Below are 20911 nucleotides of genomic sequence, written 5' to 3'. Positions count from 1 at the left end.
AAGCATTGACCGAACTGGAGTTAAACAGGCCCAACAAAAGAAAACCTTCTCTCTTAACAAATGAGGATCTTTGTAGAAGAACAGTCACCCGTCTGTATGCCGAAGTCGGCAAAAATAGAAAGGGCAACGGCGCAATTACTGGAGAATTTTGGTTTAAAAAAGAAAAAATTTGGCATAAACAAGGAAAATACCGAATTGCCAGATGCTATTCGGGCATGATTGAATGGGAATTTGTCACATACGTTCTAAACAGGATTCTCGATAGATCTTCATAGTATATTTAAAGTGGGGAACAGGAAATTATGCGCACAATAAAAAGCATGATTTTTGTCTATGAATTGCGTTTGTTCCGAGGTCCATTTTCTGTTTGCTGGACGAAAAGCCCGAGTTTCCCGGACAACAAACTATGTTGCCATCGTCTGAGACCGACTAACTGAGCCACGTTGTGAGAAAGGCCCATAAAAATTCCTTCATCGAGGGGCTCAGGCGAGGGTGCTTGGTTTTTTCTCCCAGAAACTGGTTTTTCGTCCAGCAAAGAGAAAATCGACTACAAGAACACACGTAATTTACAGAGTATAAACGGAACAATATGGCCTTAGTCACTGATACCCCTAAAATCCTAATACAACAACATCTAACTTACCATCCATCGGTGGAGGTCTAAACTTGTAGCGATTATATGAACAAGAGAAACGTTCAATAATTTCCACAACTGTCTTTCAAACCCCTTTACTATCAATGCTTGGAAGAGTCACTGGGTTATGGTGCTGCTGGTTTGATCTCTCATAGGCAGTATGGGTACAAGCAAGGACATAGAACGGAAGAAGTCTTAACAAAGGCGGTAAAAGGAAATTAAAGACTGCTTGTAAGTACGTGCTGTCCCTCTGTCGACTTGCAGGGAGCTCTTGATAATTTATGGTTTCCCGCAATTATGGCAGGGAGTTCAAGACAACTGTTCAATAACGCTCGATTATTTTGGTATTAGGAAAAATGTAGTTCAAACCGAAAAAATAATCGCATTTATAAGCAGCTATACACAGGTTGCCCACAAGGAACTATTATGAAATTCTGCCATGGACGAAGTTCGGATGTTTTTACCATAGCTTATGCTGATGATCTGCAGGTTGAGAGTGTAACTCGACGAAGAAACTGGAAGTTGTGTGAACGAATAATTAGCAAGTGGTGCGAATGGTGTCGTTGAAATGGGTTAATAATATTGGTATCGAAGTTTGGTGTTAGGTGAAGGGTAAGCCATCTAATAACAGCCATACAGTATAAATATTTAGATGCGATGCTCGATGAGAGGTTGTCCTTCCTGTCGCGTCTAAATATTTGCAACCGAAAGTTGCCAATATAACGTAGATAGAGATTTTGTAGGTTATTACTTAGTATCGATAAGGGTCTCCAATCCACGTGTTTTACAAATTTGGCAAAGCAGGAAGTTTTTTTAGCAATAGTTAGCCGCTTTATTGACCAATTGTTATATTAAATTATTTTCTGTAAGTAGCTTATAGACCTAGGCAAGATCCTTGATTTATTCTGAATTGAGACAGCGAGATTTTGGAAGTTAATTAATATTTAAGTGTCCGTAGATTTACCGTTTGTAACTTGCCGCCATTGTTATACGATACAACGTTATATCCAGAACTACACAGCGTTAGCTTAGTATAGTATAGTAAATAATATTATCAATTAATCAGTAAATTTATTAATCTTGTTGAACTTCATTGTCAATTAAATTGTACTTTTAATTAAATACATATAACGACTTGGATTTACGAAAGTAACATAATTAATTAATACATAACTTGATACGGAACTTATATAAAGAAACTCGAAGATAATACTTCACACTTAAAAAATATATAGTGTTACAACTGCGTTTTAATACAAGTTTAGGGTTATAATTTTGCACTGAAACGGAAATTTTATTGAAATTGAATCGGAACCACAGCAGCAAAGCAAAAGGCTCAAGCTAAATGGAGTGCTGTTGCTCAGGGGAGAACTGAGGGGGGACGGTTTCCCTCTGGATCACAGCCTTTTAAAATGCACTGTTTGCTTGATGTTTGTGGATCAATCGGGTACGGGACATGATAGTGCCAAGGGGAATGTCTTTGTGTGTGCACGATGTAAGCAGTGTGAGGAAATGAGGACAACTCAGCGTTGTTGTGAGCCTATATGAGAGCTTGAAGAACAGGGTGGATGCCCTGGAAGGATCTAAATTGAGGACCCATCAAGCTCTCAGCTGCTAACATCAAAGCCAGAGTTTGCACTTGATCATCACGCAACACAGCGGCAACCCCCTAAGGCAGAATGCGCTGGTTCCACAGGAACTAGTAGTTGTTGGTGGCTCTATTGTCAGGGAAACGGGGAACATGCTATGTAAAAAGGATAGGTGAAACAGGACCAGGGTATGTCTGCCAGGGGCAAAGGTTGATGACGTTGTAGAGCGGATATCATCTTTTAAGGGCACAAAGGGTGATATTGTTGTACACGTTGGCACTAATGGTATCAAGAATAGAAGACCAGCAGAATTACTTATTACTTAACAAGTACAGGTCACTGTTGAAAAAAAGCCGTGAATTAGGGTTGAATTTGAAAGTGTCTGCAATTCTGCCCAGACACGATAGGAGGAAGTATATGATGAGAATCATGTCGATCAATTCGGCCCTGGAAAGATTGTGCAAGGCTCAAGGGGTAGAATTTTTTTCAGCCTGGTCTGTACTTGTTAACAGGAGAGACTGCTTCTACAGGGATGGGATACACTTAAATAGAAAGAGTGCAAGAATGTTTGCTGATGCTATCGAAGCAGTGTTAGGTGGGTCGGAAAACTGATAGCTTGGGGGGGATACCAGGACTAATAGATTAATAGTAGCCACTGGCAGAGGTGAAAGTGATTCTTGCACTGCTTTTATTTGAATGAGCAGAAACCTGGAAAACAAGATGCAGGGTATTTCAGAAAATGCTGGGAGTCATTGCGGTACAAGTAAACACATGGGTTGTGTTAGGGTAGCTAAGAATAGGAACAGGGACATGTACACCAATTCTAGGAGTTTGGTAAATGAATTTGAGGTTTTAGCTCAGAACATCAAAGGCAGATATCGTTGGGATATCAGAGACGTGGTGTCATACAGATATAAGGAATGCAGAACTGGAATTGTACAGAAACTGGAATTGTACTGGAACTGTACAGAAAGGATAGATAAGATAGAAAGGGAAGAGGGGTTATACTATTAGTTAAGAAACACATAAAATCCAAGTAAGTGAAGCCAGTTCACTTCGCTGGACAGTGCAGTGTCAAGTCAGTTTGGTGTGACATAAGCATTGGGAGATCAAAATTGAGAGTAGGAGTGTGCTATAGGCCTAATGACTCTGATGAGTATAATAAGAAACTGTACAGGGAAATAGAGTGGGCAGTAAATCAGAGACTCTTATAATGGGGGATTTTAATTTCCCAGATATGACTGGAATTTGTAGGTTGGTCACTCACACACTAACAAGGCTACAGTGGATTTATTGTTTTCAACATCAGCATGTACGGGAGGCAACTAGAGGGAGTAATACTCTTGATCTGATTATCAGTAGTGATTCTTCATGCATTAAGAATCTGCAGATAAAGTAATCACTAGGTGGCAGTGAACACACTGTACTGAAGTGGGATTTACTCAAAGAGGTAACTACCATCAGGGGTAAAGGGAGGGGTTTTTGCTTTTGTAAATGTGACTACTGTGGTCTGAGCCAATATTTAAATTCTATACAGTAGGGCCAACAGCAAATTCAAAATGGGAAGCATTCAAAGAACTTATCTTGGAAGCTACTATGCTTTACATACCAACTAAGAAATATTGTTCGAGGTTTAGGCCTAAATGGATGTCAGATGAACTAATGAGACATGTAGCAGAGAAGAAAAATGCATGCGATACATATTAATTAATGGGTGCCATGGAAGCCTATGATAGATATAAGCTAGTCTGTAACCAAGTCATAAAAGAGATTAGGTAGGCAAAGGCAGATTATGAGAAATCCTTGGCAAAGGATGCAAAGAAAACAGAGTTCTTTACCTATGTAAACTCTAGAAGGAAAGAGATGAATCAGATTGGTCTACTGGATATTGATGGTTCAACTGTTGATGATCCTTCTCAGGTAGCTAACAAACTAAATGAATATTTTGCATCGACATTCACACATGAGGAGTTATTCAGCGAGGGGAATGCCAGAGGTGAAGTAAACTCTGGCAGTAAGCTAGAGAATCTTGTAATAACTGAGAGTAAAGTGGAGGAGAAATTGTTGAAGATAAACACAAGAAAGGCACCTGGGGTGGATGGCATCTATCCAGTTATATTAAAGGAGGCAGCAAAGGAAGTAAGCAATCCCTTAGCCATAATTATGAGAGCTTCCTTGGACTCAGGGGAGGTACCCATGGACTGGAGATGTGCAAATGTGACCCCAATTCACAAAGGAGGATCAATGGGCTACATAAGTAATTATAGACCTGTGAGTTTAACTTCTATTCCCGGAAAATTAATGGAGGCACTGGTTAAAGAAGCACTGCAGGATCATCTAGACAAGACTTCAGTTATGGCTCGGACACAGCATGGTTTTGTTAAGGGGAAGTTTTGCCTGACCAATTTGATTGAATACTATGATGCAGTCACAAAAGAACTGGATGCAGGGAATAACTTTGATATTATATATTTGGATCTTAGAAAAGCTTTTGATACTGTTGCACATGGAAGACTGCTGCACAAATTGGAGCAATGTGGCATTGGAGGCAAATTGCTGCTATGGATAAAGGGGTGGTTGAGGGGGAGAAGACAGAGAGTGATAATCAATGGACACTGCTCATCGTAGACTAATGTTATTAGTGTAGTCCCTCAGGGTTCAGTATTGGGTCCATTGTTGTTCTCTGTATTTATAAATTATATTGATGATGGTATATCAAGCTTAATGTCCAAGTTTGCCGACAATGCGAAGGTTGGCAGGGTTGTTAAGGACAGTAATGACAGTATGCTGCTGCAACATTATCTAGAAAAGTTGAGCAGATGGGCTGAGAGGTAGCAAATGATGTTTAACATTGACAAATGTAAAGTACTACATATGGGAAGCAGCAACCCCAGAGTGATGTATCAACTCTGTGGTACTACACTGACAGTGGTAGAGAATGAAAAGGATCTGGGGATAATTGTGCAGGCAGATATGAAGTTTTCTGAGCAGTGCAGACGGTCTGCAAGAGTAGCTCATAGTGTCGTCAATGATATACAGGAATTTTTCTAGTAGGGATAAGGAGGTGATTATGGTCAGGCTACACCTTGGGTACTGTATACAGGTCTGGAGGCCTCATTTTAAGAAGGATGTAGAGATGTTGGAACGAGTACATAGAAATGCAACAAGATTAGTGAATGGAGGTTGCTCTTATGAATAAAGGCTTAAATTTTGCAAATTACGGTGTCTGAAGACACCTGCGAGGTGATCTGATTGAGGTGTATAAAGCTTGAATGGTTTGAGCATGCTCAATGCTGATGGAATCCTTCCTCTTGCTCGGAATAATCATTTCACAGGGCATAAATTCAAATTGAAGAAAGACAGATGTAAGATAGATCGGCGGAAGTTTGCCTTTAGTCAGCGGTTGGTTGGTGGAACATACTTCCATCCTTTGATGTGGAAGTTGATTGCCTAAATAAATTTAAATCTGAGCTGGATAGGTACTTAGAACGTACGGAGGGGTGAATTGGGAGCGTGTTTTTTTTTTTTTTTTGGCTGATGCTGCATAAACTTGCTTTCTTGCATCATATGCCTCTACTAATGCTAATATCTTTCGAAAATAGAATTGTTAGAATCGACTGGGGTATTTAAGGAGAGGTCTGATGGAATTTTGTACACTGTTGTGCTTGAGTCGATATTAACTTGTGGTTCTGCTTTTTCGGGACAGAGCGGAGAATGCGGTAGTAGTCAGACATTTGATCTCTGCTCAGAGACATGCTTTGGTCGGTTTGGCACATGCGTGTCGAACAGTATCTAATGATGCTCTCCAATTAGTAGCAGGTAAGCTAACTGCAGATCTTTTGGTCACTAAGAAAGCCTCAGTATTCTTGTAGCCATAAATTGAGACATGAATGAAATGTACCGTTGGCCAAAACTGTACCACACTGAATCTTTCGAGTTTAAACTCTTGGTTCATTTCGCACGAGACTGTATAACACGGGAAGAGGCGCGTTTACTGGTGCATCGACACTGGAGATCGTAGTATGTCAGAAATACGGTAAGGAACACATTATTTATTAATTTACGGCTGTAAAATCGAACAGAACTACTGAGTAGGGAAAAGAGGATCGAAACCCAAGTAACCCTAATTGTTCAACTTGTTTTAGTGCTTATTATCTTTGTTTAAGATCAGTTTCATATCAGGGCAGTTTTGTTCTTAAAGAACACAAACTCCGTGTTCGCAATAGTTTGTTCGAAAGATAAGCCGTTTCACCATGAACGCCTAATTCAGTAAATTAATTCTTGAAGAAGTGTTTTTGTGTATACACTTAAACGAGCTTAACGGACAAAACAGATGATCGCAATTGAAAATATAATTTTAGGAAACATTTCTCTTGCTTAATGAATTAAAGCTTATTTACAAGATCCTAAATTTCATACAAACTTTACCTAGAAGGGCTATTTGTAAAGTAAGGGAGATGTTTTCCAACAACATCTATACACACATGAGTGAAATGACAGATATGTTGAAGTTTAAAAATAAAAGAATATTGCCTACTTAAAAGGAACTTTCAGTACTCCAAGGTGCTGCAGCAGAGATACTTCAGGTGGTCTCAAATGACTTGTATAGTTCCTTCCAGTGTTTCCTTGCTGTTTTCTCCAAGGTTTTTGAGGAAACAGCAAGGTTATTTGAGCACGTAGTGGTGTCCATCTCAGAAAAGTTTCGTAAGATACATTGGAAACTGTATATTCTTGAAAATATTCTCGTTATATAATAATAATCCACTTTCATCACTCGCTCGTCCAAGTTGTTTCCATGGTAACCACCTGCATATCTTCCTACGACACGAAAAACTCCTTAAAAGGAGCTTTAATCGGGCTACACAAAAAACGCACTTCGCAGCCGTGTTTGCATTGAATTTACAGAATCCCGCTAACAAACCTTGTTAGCTTACAAAGGAACAGTATGGTGTATTTAGATTAATTGAAATTCTTTTTGTTTTTAGCTAATTACAGAAAGCGACCCGAGCAAAATGAAATTACACTTGCCACACTCACCACCCGAAGATGAAAGAGGACTATTTTTGTTTACCGAAACGTAGCTGCCAAACAAACACGCGTGACCTGCATTTGGGGACTGCAATTTTCCAATCAGAACCTAATTAAGTAATGAATGACAGCTGAAGACCACGTGATCACTTCTTTTCTGGTTGCTCCAATTACTTCCCGCAGTTGCCATTTCTTGTAGATGGTCTCGGAAAAAAACCGATTCTTTTCAGAGCACTCGTTACCATGGCAACCAGGTCCGAAAGAATGTTGCTTCGAAAGGCGCGTTGTTAGTTGCGAGATTGGGGCGTTTTATTTATTTATTAAGAAGGGTGCAATTCGAAAGGCTTTTTTCCTTTCTTTCTATCATCGTCCCTGGTTATTTCTGGTTCTGTTGTTAAAGCCAACGGGGCTTTTACGTTCGACTGTATCTCGATGAAACGAACGCGACAGATAATGACGCCGTCTATATATAAAATCGTCGGGATATTGCGTGTGACAGGTGCGAGACAGGTGGCCAAGGTCGGGTGACGTTCGCTGTGAATCCGTCCAGAAAATACTCGTCGCTGCGACACTTCGCAGGCTGAAGAAAATTGGTATTAATCAGCGAGCCAAGATAATGACTGGCTTAGTGGAAATAAAACTATCGGATGGTAATGTCGAAGAGGCACGGAAAAGCGACTACCCCTTGTTTCGTCTGAATGCGCATTGCGACACTTGACGATGTGTCAGGGAATAATTAGGGATTAACTCCGCACTTCCGAAATTATTTTTTTTATATGTAAGGGATTAGATTCTGACGCGTAGCAATCAAACTGCGTGAAGGAACACCAGAAGGAGGCTGGGTTGTTTACTGAAGAGGTTTGTTTCTTAATGAGATTGTATTCAGGAGCCCTTACTTCGAGTTGGGTTTTTCATCCCGAAGACTAACCACGAAATGGGTCTACTGTCTTCCTCACACTTCATGTCATTCAGCAAAAAAATAATAATAATAATAAAACATATTTGAATAGTTTTTTTTTTTTTTTTTTTTTTTTAATACAGGCGCATATTCTCTATCGATCACTGAAAGCAGTAGGCTGACTCAGATGAGTCAGTTGCTTACAGAAGATGAATTTGTGATTAAAAGAACTCTAGCACTAAATGCCACATAACGCACTGATTGTAATTCTTTACGAATACGGTTAATTTACTTGTAGGGCTATCCTCTCCCCACTTCCTTTGAAAAATACCGAGCAGTCATTACCAAACGGGGAAGTGTAGGTAATGGATTCTACACCTCCCATATTCGGGTCTGTCTAAGGTCAAATAAGATAAGCCCTCGTGGGTAGCACAATCAGTAGAATTTCCATCCTCCTCATGCCGGGTTGAAAAGACCTGAGTTCGAGTCCCGTCGATGACGTGAGAAATTTTTATGGGCCTTTTTCGCAACGTGTCCGAGTTAGTCAGTCTCAGACTAGGACAGTATGGTTTTGCCTCCAAGAAACTTGGGTGTTTCGTCCAGCAAACAGAAAATCAACCACAGAATGCTCGCAATTTACAAACAACATATAGTGAGCAATAAAGCCTTAGCCGCTGATGCTCCTAAAACCCTATTACAAAGTTGACGTTAATGACTGCTAAAATCATGAGCCATCTTTCTACAAGAGTTTGCTTCGACTTGTAGAAGACATCGTAATTCAATGGGTCAGCTAATCCAGTGATTATCCGAAAAGTAGATTTTTTTGGGGATCACTTAACATCAAGATGGAATGCATATTTTTCAGCGATCATAAAATGTTTTAAACAAAATTTATGCCTGTTAGTAGGCTTTGTTGTCCCGCCGAAATGAAAGTTTTTTTTTTTTTTAACACGCGGTGATGACACTCAATGTAGCAAAACGGTGTTGGGTCACCCCACAGGTGGCCAACCTTCTCTTCAATTTTTTGAAGATTTTTTGCGACCGGGCTAGCCAGGTGGGTAAAGTTCCTGCCTGCCTGGCAACCCAAGGTCGCGGGTTCGAATCCCGCCTCGGGCTTGGATCAAAATATTGCAAAAACCTTGGGAGGTGCATTACGGCCACAGAAGCCGATGCGCCAACAACTAACAAAAAAAAAAGAAAAAAAAATTTTTTTTGGGTCTTTTTTTAATTCGGTTTAAGCAGTGGCAATATTTCTTTTTTTAATGGATTGCTGGATTTACTGCATATTTTTATTACAATTTAAAATTTGAAACATGCCATGCGTTTTACACACTTCTTGTTTTCAAAAAAAAAAATTAAATAAATAAAAATAAAAAACAAATTCTCCTAAAAATTTCAAAAGTTTCAAACATGAAATAGAAACACATATTTTCTTTTTCCAGTTTAAAGACCGTTAATTGGACGAAATTTAAACCATGCATATATTTCTGCTTTTATGTACAGTATATAAATAATATTTCAAAAATTAAATATTATTTATATTTGCTATTATTAGTTAATCCGTTTTCAGGCAAATTTCAAATTTCGAGCACTACCTATCCTGCTTTCGCGGTATAGCGCCATCTGGAGAGAATACTGTGAAAACAAATCTTTCAAAAACAACTAGGATTTTAGGGTAAGACGGTAGATGTTTATTGAACTAGAGAGAGGGGAGAAAAACAAGTACTGTAACTTGAAACTTTACAAATAGTCGCAAAGACATTATTACCATTATTACTAAATGGAATTTTTATGTTCAGAAAATAAGATTTTTAAATCACCCTTCGCCTTAATTTTTCCTTTTTACAAGAAAGGTCAACTTTTTCATTCTAAAAGTTAAAGTATTAGTAGTATCATTTCTTAACGCAGTATGGCGCTAGTTGTCACAAGCGAAATAAAGCCCTAAACATCTGAAGTACGCTAGAAGAAACAATCTGGTTTCGTAATGTTAGGAGAAGAATGCATGATGCGTTCTTCAGCTTGCATGATGCATGAGCTTCTTGGAATGGCAATAACATGAAATGAATAAAGAATGAAACGGCCACTCAGCTCGTAAATAAATGATCTTTCGATGAATGAAAATAGCATTTCACAACTCAACTCAAAAAGACATTGCTAAAGTATTAAATCAATGCTGTAAATAAAAGAAATCAAAATTGGATTTTTTTTAAGCAGGAGGAACAGAGATGGATTTAAACGAAAACCAATGTTGCTAGTTTATTGTTCGCTTCGTATAATTGCCATTTTCTGCTGCCATCTATCGGCCATAGAGTGGACTACAATCCCGAAAGCCTTTCTAAAGTAATCGAGATATTCTGCTGCCATCTATTGGGCACAGAGTGGACTACAGGCATCCGAAAGCATTTCTAAAACCAGAAATAAAATTTAGGGTTTCACCTGCGCTATACCGAAAAACAATTTGCAATAATCTGCAAAAACTATGGAATGAGCAAGATTTATTAACGCTACATACTAATTACGGTCTCATACAAACGCAACAATATAGTCACATGATTAAAACATTAAATCAATCTTTTCGAGCCGAAAAAAAATTAAGTTTATTGCTTATTTTTTTAAATTTTAAGATTATTTTCCAGTATTCCTGGAACTGAAAATAATCTTTAAGAAATAAAAAATATATATAATTTTTTATTATTTTATTTGATTGTTTTATTTATTTTATCTGAATATTTTATTTGATTTTTAAAATCCATATTTTGATCCTACATTAAAGAATTAATTCTTTAATTTTTTTAAAGCCGAGAAAAATTAAATTTTTCAAAATTGAGGATTATTTTCAGTACCAGTTTTCTAGATAATCTGGTTTAATGTGATATTCAGGTTTCACTGAAGAAGGCGCTATCCGTAGGTAGCGAAAATTTGGGTTTTAGCTTTCGTGCTTTGGTTCACAATTTCAAGAAAATTGTAACAGATTGCTTTCCGGGGCAACCAACCCTCTAACGCAGACATAATTTCGAATGAATGTTTGGTTTCTGTACTCCCACCAGAAGCGTCGAAGCAGTTTAATTTCGACAGGAGGACACATGACTCCTAAATACGGCCATATTCTTCTAACTTGTAAACTCCTGACCCTATGTGGCCACCCCAGAGTATAAACAAAAATTATACTTAGTGGTTAGATTGGTTCGGACCCCGGTCAACTCAAATAAGTTTACTACCATTCGAAAATTGATCATTTGACTACGTTTACTTTATCGTATAAAATAATTTCTTATTCACTGAAGAATTTGCGAATAAAAACCTATTTTCTTCTTCTAGTTAGAGGTAAACAGAAAGAAAGAAAGAATACAGAAAAAATTCAGTAAATTTATTATTTAATTTACATAAATCAACTACTTTGGCTTTCCATAAAGTATTCAGTATCTAGTTGATCTTCTGCTGCCATCTATGGCAATTGGGTAATATAGATCATAATACAAGTAATAATAACCGGTATTATCAGTGAAAGCTATAAGAAGTAATAGAAACAGTGAGAAAAATCACTAGGAATAAAGAATGGGCGTTAAATCGTAGTCAGTTTTGATAGACAGACTAAAACAATTTATATATAAATCACAGAGACACGCTATCTTCGAGTCGGATTACTGCCTGGCGTACGAATTCTTTTACAAGAGTTAGTGAACGCTTTTATTTCCCACCCATGATCCCTTAGAGTTGATACTCGGGTTTGTTTTCAGTTTGCTGTTATAGTCATATAATGGAGCTTTAGGAGCATCAAAGACTAAGGCCATATTGCTCAGTGTATACTGTCTGTAAATTGAGTGTGTTCCGAGGTCGAATTTCTGTTTGCTGGATGAAACATCAGAGCTTCCCGGAGGAAAAACCATGCTGCCCTTGCCTGAGGCTGTACATGTTCTAAACTCTCAATTCCGCTCTTACATATTACGAAGACAAACACTACGTCAAGATTATGAAAGGCGCAAACTATTAATTGCACGAAAAGTATTTGTATACACTAAAGTTAACAAGACATTCGTGTGTTACGCAGAAATACTAAATACTGCAAGTAATTACATACATATATGAAGAATTCTTCCGTCAGAAATTTTGTCTGTGATTAATATTTTACTGGAAGCTGGCTTCTGCATTTCAAGGAAGGGTTAATTTACAGTTAATAAATAATCAAATTTGCGTGCTCCCAATGGGATTAAACAAAAGGGATTTAATAACTAAATTTCTCTCCATTGGACAGTTTTCTAATTATGGTAGCTACATCACTGCCGTTATCCGCTCCAAAACTAATTAAGTACCCTTAAAATCGCTGATTTTTCAATCACGTACTCTTGAGGAGGAGACGAATAATTCCTTTAAACTTTCTGAATGCATACTTCCCTTAATAAGTTCCAAAAAGACAATAACGCAGGCCTTTACTTGCATTTCCCAAAGAAAACTTCTTTTCTTTTGGGCGTCAGATAATTTTCTTGAACAGAAGTGATTATCACTTTTTGTGTTTATTATTCAAAAATTAAACATCGAAATGAATCTTTCAAATAGATGTGGTTTAAGACCGTTAGAAACCGTTAATAATCGTCAGCTCAAGTGGGAGAGTTTTCAATAAAAAATAAAAACACCTAAGCTTTATAACAGCTATTAGTCCCAACTGAGCCCAAAAGAAAAGAAGTTTTTTTTTTAGGTCCTAGCCACTGAAATCTTAGGAAAGTAGATGGCAGGACCTGCCAGAGTAAACCTTAAGGGAACACCTGGCTGGCCTCCCCGTGGCGGAGTACGTAAACGTCGGGTCTCATTAGGGGCCCGGCGACTAACAAGTCAGATGAACAATAGGCACAACACATGACACACGCACTTTTAAACTTCTGTTTAAACGCACTTTTAAATTTCTGTATGCAACTTGCAGTTCTCCGGACTAAAGATTAAACGTAGAGAACAGCTGAGACTAATACCCAAAACAAGTTTACATATGTCCTGCCAAGAATGCACATGTTAATTTTTTAAGTTCAGCAGCTATTACACTGCTGGACAAAATTAACGGAACACGTAAAAAAACATGATGTAACTCGTGCAGCTTGCCATGAAGCAGGACAAAATTAGGTACAGTTTTTTTCTCTGATGAGTCCCGTTTTAGCCTAAAAACAGATGCTGGACGTTATTTCTTCTGGAAACAATGAGGAATGAGGTACCATCCTTCCAACCTCAGAGAAAGGGACACACGGTGGAGGCGGTGTTCTCATGTGGGGCGGAATAATGACCAACGACCGCACTCCTTTTCATATTTATGATAGGGGTACTGTAACTGCGCAAAGGTTCCGAGAGCAGATTCTCGACCCTTATGTACGACTTTTTAGGGTTGCGGTTTGTCCAGATTTTCTTTTCATGGATGAAAAAGCCACTTCACATAGAGCTCAAGTGATGGAGGAATATCTTGAAACCGAAGATATCCAATGACTGCCGTGGCCAGCACGATTAGTACACTTAAAACCGATGGAACGTGTGTTGGCTATTAGCGTGCAATGCGACGCCCTTGGGAGTTGCATTGGACACTAAACAAATGCGAGGTTTCTTGGTGAGATAAGGTCTGCGTTGGTGGAAGAATGGGATTTATTGCCACAGAATTTTATAGACACCCTTATATCGAGCGTGGTCCACCGCTGTGATGCCTGTTTAGCTGTTGGAGGGGATCATACGCCGTACTGATGTCATGTGACCATATTTTCTAGCATCTTATATCGACTTTTGTTTTGTGAGCTTATTTGGTATTTGCTATATAATCCCTATAAATGTCTGTTATACCTGTCAGTTTCTCTGTCTCCTCATTTCATCGTTGCTCCATGTTACACCAGCCTGCCAAATTTTGTCCCTCTTCATCGCAAGCTGCAAGAGGTATACCACGTTTTCTACGTGTTCTGTTAATTTTGTCGAGTAGTGTATCCAAGGGAACAATTTACGTGATGTAACATTCATAATTAAAGGAACGTAGCAGAGAAAACTTGCGTGATTTTGGCCTTCGTTTGTACAAAAATGAAGACTAAATAATGAGATGATCATAATTCACATGGTTTAAAACGAAGTCATTCATTTCGAGGCAGAGAACCGTTTAATGGAATTACACCACATTTGGAACCTGAGACTAAATTACAAAAAGTAATATCTTTATCAGGTATTAGAAAAAAAATTTAATATAATTGAAATGTGTTAAGATACAACTCCTTATCGACAATTTAAAGATTATTCAGATATAAACAGGTGGGATTGAACCTATCAAATAAATGCGATAATTTGAACCACCACTTTTCCCATTACAAAAGGCGTTATTTAGATGACACAATTATAATCAACGCGAAAATGGTTTGTAGACAAGGATTTAGAAGAATGGGAACTCGCGTTATTTCTTGGTCAAACTGAGTTGACCAAATGTAAGGTATACTTTAAAACCTTCGTAAAGCGGGCCATAGAATCAATGGAAATGGGTTCCATTACCCAGTAGCGGATCCAGAAAAAATTGACAGGAGGGGCACTATTTGTGACAGGGGGGGCATCATTTTGTGCACTAGAATGTCGATCACATTAGCATCACTTTTGACAACTGTAGTCAGTTGAAAATAGCTGAGCCACAGTACAAAAATAGATAAAATCCTATGCTAACAATGAAAAAAAAAAACTTTTTTGTAGCTAAAGGGAATTTAAACGATTGGTGTATATTTTCCGAAAAACGACAGGGGAGGGCACGTGCTCCAGTGCCCCTACCCTGAATCCGCCACAGCCATTACCCATAAATTTCTTCTCCAGAAAGAACTTCAGTTTGTTGGGTTTTTTTTCCCTCTCTACACAGTGTTGCAGGCCGAGGCGTAATTAGGGTGGCGAATGTGGTCCTGGTCACCGAATGAAGTTACTGAGAATAACTGAACTTTATTTATAAAAATAAATATCTAACTCTATTATAAAAGATTGTCTGTTTTATAGGACCATAGTATATGATGTACAACATAGAAATTTTATTTTTATAATAAAATAATGAAAACAAAAGGTGCAATTCTGATATTTCACATAGGTTTCAAACCCTTCATAAATTGGTGAAAAAATGCTATAGTGGAGATAGAGAGAAAAAAAAAAAACATTACGCTTGGCGATATCAAATAATGGCGTCTCAAGTAAACGCTTGTATGCCACGTACGAAGATTGCTCCAAAATACAACAAAGATATTTGAGACGAACTACTTGCAATAATCAAGGAAAAATTTAATTTCAAAGCCAGTGCTCACCCAGGAAAGCACAGCGGCACGGGATACGGCCAATATGATGCGCATTCATTGGTCAGATTGTAGAAATAACAGAACATAAGAATCTTCAGGTTCTTCTTTCATCTCGTTCTACACCAACATATTTCTGACCCTATTATAGTTGCCTCTGTTCTTCACAGAGTTGAACAGGCGTTCCAAGTGGCACCTTATACATACACATGTCCACATCTCATTCTACTCCATTGAGTGTGCGCATCTTCTATTCACAGTCATGAGAAGGGGGATGAAGAACAGCTAATAATACGTTGAACTTGCCTGAGCTTTAACTGCTTCTATTCGTGGCTTTGAACTACTGTAATAACAAATGAGGTTGTCCAAAATAAATGCTATATGTGGTATGCCCTAATTAAAAACGCTTTTGTTAATATCGAATTACTGCAGTAGTGGGGCTTAGAGGGGACCAGGTATTCTGTATGTTATCAGACACCCAGTCTAAAACACTGATGGATCCAATATCTTTCTATTACAGAAGATTTAGGAGAAGTCCGGTTGGCCTGCCGCCCTAAAATCCACTCATGCACACCTTCTCGATGGTAAGTCCTGTTTCGTCACTTCGGTGGCAACGCACGTGTAGAGTGGTTCTCTTCAAGACGCCTGGTCAGCGTGGAGGAAAAGCCCAAACCCTCCAGCACATGACAGCACGACGAAACAAATGGCCCTCAGTCCCCAGCGGCTCTCACTCCCCCTCTTACCGCAACGAGAGGATCAGAGTGGAAGCAGAGGGTGTTAAGCATCTCTGAATACGACCAGGCTGCCCTGCACGGAAACTGAACTTGGCCTGTTACAACGTAAGATCGCTGATCGGTGAAGACAGGATATTAGAGCTGGAAAAGGAGTTAGAAAATGTAAATTGGAATATCATTGGTTTGGCTGAAACAAGAAGAAGAAATGAATCATTTATAAGTTTATCAAGTGGAAATCTGCTGTACACCAATGGAAACAGTGAAAGGAGTGAAGGTGGAGTTGGCTTTCTGGTCCATAAAGATATAAAAAACAACATTTTGAAATTCAAAAGTACATCACCAAGGGTGTCAAGACCAATACTCAAGATTTCTAAGAGGTACAAGCTAAAGATTATAATGATTTATGCACCAACATCGAGCCATGATGATGAAGAGGTTGAAGAAATGCACAACGAAATTGAGAGTCGTCTAGATGAGCAGAAAACCCACAACACTATTATTATGGGGGACTTCAATGCTAAGGTTGGAGAAAGACAAAACAGTGCAGAAAGGGGAACTACAGGAAATTTTGGAATTGGTGAAAGACTTGTGGAATTTGCAGAATCTCGAGGATTGTCAGTAATGAACACTTTTTTCAAGAAAAGGGTGAACATGGAAGAGTCCAAATGGATTAACAGCTAATGAAATCACTAACAGAAGATATATCGTGATGATATTACCGTCCTGAACAAGGTAAACGTTGGAAGTGATCACAGAATGGTAAGATGCACACTTGATATAGATGCAAGAAAAGAAAGGAAAAAACTGACTCGAATAACAGGATCAAGATATCGACGAGGAATATTACAACTTTCTGAAAGTGATAAAGCCCAAGAAACCTATAGGTAAAAAGAAATCCAAAGAAGAAAATATTAGTCAAGAAACACTTGTCATGATGAACCGAAGGCGACAATTGAAGAGCAAGATAAACACTGACAAGGAGAAAATTGAGTATATTGAGTTATGCAAAGCCATTAGAAAGAGATTCAGAGAGGACATAAGAAGATTTAACACAAGAGAAGTAGAACAAGCATTAAGGGAAAACAAAGGACTTAAACCAGCAGCCATGAGCAGTAATGCAGAAAGACAAATGATACTGAAGAATAGCGATGGTGTACTTATAAATAGCAGAGAAGGCATAATTCAAACAGCAGAAGACTACTATAGAGAATTATACAAGAAGCAAAGGAATGATGCCAGCAGTGGGGAAAATGGGTCGCAAATTAGTAACACGTATGACATACCCGATATTTTTCCTGATGAGATAGAACATGCGTTTAAGAAAGTGAAGAATCAGAAAGCCCCGGGGGAAGATGAAGTTACTGTAGAGTTGTTAAAATTGGGAGGAAGAGACATGACCGAAAAACTGGCAAGGCTCTTCACAAAATGCATTAGAAAAGGTGTGACGCCTAAGCAGTGGAATAATGCAATCATAGTTTTGCTGCATAAGAAAGGAAATAAATCAGAAATTGGAAATTAAAGACCAATTAGCTTGTTATCCCACATCTACAAGTTGTTCACAAGGGTCTTTACTAACAGATTATGAATAATACTTGATGAGGATCAACCGAAAGAGCAAGCTGGCTTTAGGACAGGATTCTCAACTGTGGATCACCTGCACGTAATATCACAGCTAATGTAGAAAGCAAATGAACATAAAATACCATTATGCCTGGCATTTGTGGATTATGAAAAGGCATTTGACTCCATACAGCATAAGGCAATGTTTCGGGCAAAGGAAAGACAAGGCATAGATACTCCATATATTATGATTTTGAAGAAAATATATGAGAGTGCTACCTCCATTATTACACTAAACAAAGACAGTAGTAAATTTAAAATTGAGAAAGGACTTGCCGACCGGGCTAGCCAGGTGGGTAAAGTGCCTGCCTGGCAACCCAAAGGTCGCTGGTTAGAATCCCGCCTCGTGCTTGGATTAGAGTAAAATGCAAAAACTTTGGGAGGTGCATTATGGCCACAGAAGCCGATGCGCCAACAACTACCAAAAAAAAAAAAAAAGAGAGAGAGAGAGAGAGAGAGAGAGAGAGAGAGAGAGAGAGAGAAGAAGTTCGATGACAAGGAGGCACAATATCTCCGAAGTTGTTTACTGCTGCCCTTGAGGAAGCTTTCAGAAGATTAGACTGGTCGCAGAAAAGAGTCAATGTGAATGGAGAGTACCTAAACCATTTACGATTTGCCGATGACATTGTGGTCATAAGCCACGATCCCAAATAATTAGAGGAAAATCTTAATCAGTTATGCACAGTTAGTAAGGATTTTGGACTAAAGATGAATATGGCTAAAACAAAAGTAATGATGAACAAGTATGCCACAGAAAGGAACATAATGATTGAAGGAGCAGTAATTGAAAAGGTGAAGTCATCTACTTATCTGGGACAAGTCATTAGCTGTAATAGTGATAAATGGCTGGAAGTCAAGAGAAGAATAAATTTCGGATGGATAGCATTCAGGAAATATTGACACATACTGAGGAGCAATATCCCAATTTGTCAGAAACATTAAATAATGAACCTATGTATACTACCCACCATGATGTATGTAAGTGAAACTTGGGCACTCACCAAAACAATGGAAGAGAAGCTCATAACATTACACAGCGAAGAATGGAACGAATTATATTGGGAATCAGACTGTTAGATAAGAAAAGAAACACATGGATTAGGCAGAAATGGTTTTGGGCAGGACACATAGCTCGAAGACATGATGACAGATGGACTAAGAAAATAACAGAATGGTACCCAAGAGGAGCTAGAAGAAAACCTGGAGACGACGGTGGAGATGGATAGATGAAATTCATGAATTTGTGGGCAGGAAGTGGATGGCCATTGCACAAAACAGAAAGAGCTGGAAAGTTCCTGGAAAGGCCTTCATCATGCAGTGGATTGAAAATGGCTGATGATGATGATGAGAATAAGATTACATATATATTTCTGAAGAAATATATATGTAATCTTATCCTCATATTACATATATATTTCTGATTACATATATTACATATAGATTACATATATATTTCTGAAGTAATATATATGTAATCTTATTTCGTTATAAAATACAATATTAGTTGTTGATATTTACTAATTCGGGCATTGGTTATAATAGTTCGGTGATAATCAGAAGAAATAAAACATATCACATTGTTTGGCATGTGATAATGAGATAAAAAATATAGTACAGTACTAATCTCCTATACTGAATTTATGCCCCTTGCCTAATTCTGTGATGGGCTTGCTGTATTTGCAATAAATGAACATTTATTTATTTATTTATTAAATACCGAATCTGTACGAGTTCACAGTGCCCTCTTTGAGCCAAAATAGTAAACTGTCAGCGTTGGGCCTTGAATTTATGGAAAATAAAATGGAGTGTGCGTGCTTGTCATTTTTCCGTAACTGTCATTTATTCAGTTACGGAAATGTTACCTTCCGGTATTTTGATTTGATGTAAATAAAATTATCTCGCATTTAATTCTGCTTCCAATTGATCAAATTCACCAGCTGAAAATTGCGAAAACCATGTCTTTGGCTGATGAGCGGGGAAGCTATTTAATTGCAAGAAGGTACTCTCATTTTTAAAGGTGCAGAAAAATTCATAGGAATGTCAAATTGGGCCCATTCAAAATTATTACTATTAATTAATTACAAATAGAGAATATAATTTGTATAAATTGAAATGGATGCAGATTTATAAGTAATGTTCGAGATGCTGACGTCGTTGACGAGGTGGCCGAGTGGTTAAGGCGATGGACTGCTAATCCATTGGGCTCTGCCCGCGTGGGTTCGAATCCCATCCTCGTCGAATACATTTTTTCAAAAATTTATTTTGTTAACTTTTAGTAATTAATGAATTACGATTTTATGTTATTTTGTACTTATTTAATTTTTTTTTTTTTTTTTTTCTTTTCGAATCTTTCCCTCATTGCCTGATAAGGCATTGAATCAAATTATTATAATCTCTGTGAATATTATAACTGTTGATTAAGACAAATTATAATCTGTTTTGTTAATAATTAAGATTTAAACTGGTTAATCAATTTCAATAAAATTTGATAGAATTGTTAGTGAGATCACAACGAACCTCAATATCATTCTGGGTCATTGCATCCTTTAGTAATGTCACGTAGTGGTGGATAATTGATAATTAAAGTTACGTAAAATTTTCTGTTTTGACTTGCTTTCGTCAACTAAGAGGTCACTGGGGACACTGCTTCTGTTGACACTGCAAGTGTGCACTACATTAATCACGTGATAGGTTATCAGTTCACTTCCTGTCTATGACTAGACATCCTTGGAAGATTTAAAATATTCCTTAAACAAAAGTAAACGTTACTGCGTAGTTGTAATTATCTAGGAACATGTGGGGAAGGGTTTATTTTTATTTTATTTGTTTTATTTTTGGGCCAAAAGCAATTAAGATTTCTTCTGTTTATTTTGACTGCAAATTTGCGTGTCTAAGTGTAGTGATGGGACAAGAAGTGGTGATCAGTCCTACAGGGAAAAAAGAATCTCTGCTCTATTTATACGTGGTTGTCTAATAATCCATCCAATTTTTGCTTTTAATGCAACACTGAATCTTCCATATCGCGTGGAAGAATTTATAAATACTTATTCCTACTTAATGAATACTCTCAAAGGATAGCCCAAAATAATTAATAAATCTCATAAATTATGCAATCGTACTTCTAGGCGTTGGTTATATATCTT

At 37.9% G+C, this 20911-nt stretch overlaps 1 non-coding gene across 1 annotated transcript; it reads left to right on the top strand.

The window, feature by feature from the left end:
• Positions 1–19924: 19924 nt before the first annotated feature.
• Positions 19925–20006, top strand: TRNAS-GCU (transfer RNA serine (anticodon GCU)). Its single transcript has one exon. It is a non-coding gene; the product is annotated as a tRNA-Ser (tRNA).
• The last annotated feature ends 905 nt before the right edge of the window (positions 20007–20911 follow it).

This window comes from Mastigoproctus giganteus, chromosome 1, assembly GCF_048544385.1.
Source record: "Mastigoproctus giganteus isolate SK-2022 chromosome 1, ASM4854438v1, whole genome shotgun sequence".
Lineage (NCBI taxonomy): Eukaryota > Metazoa > Arthropoda > Arachnida > Uropygi > Thelyphonidae > Mastigoproctus > Mastigoproctus giganteus.
Note: the sequence above shows the minus strand (reverse complement) of the source record. Positions and strands in the feature narration are given on the sequence as shown.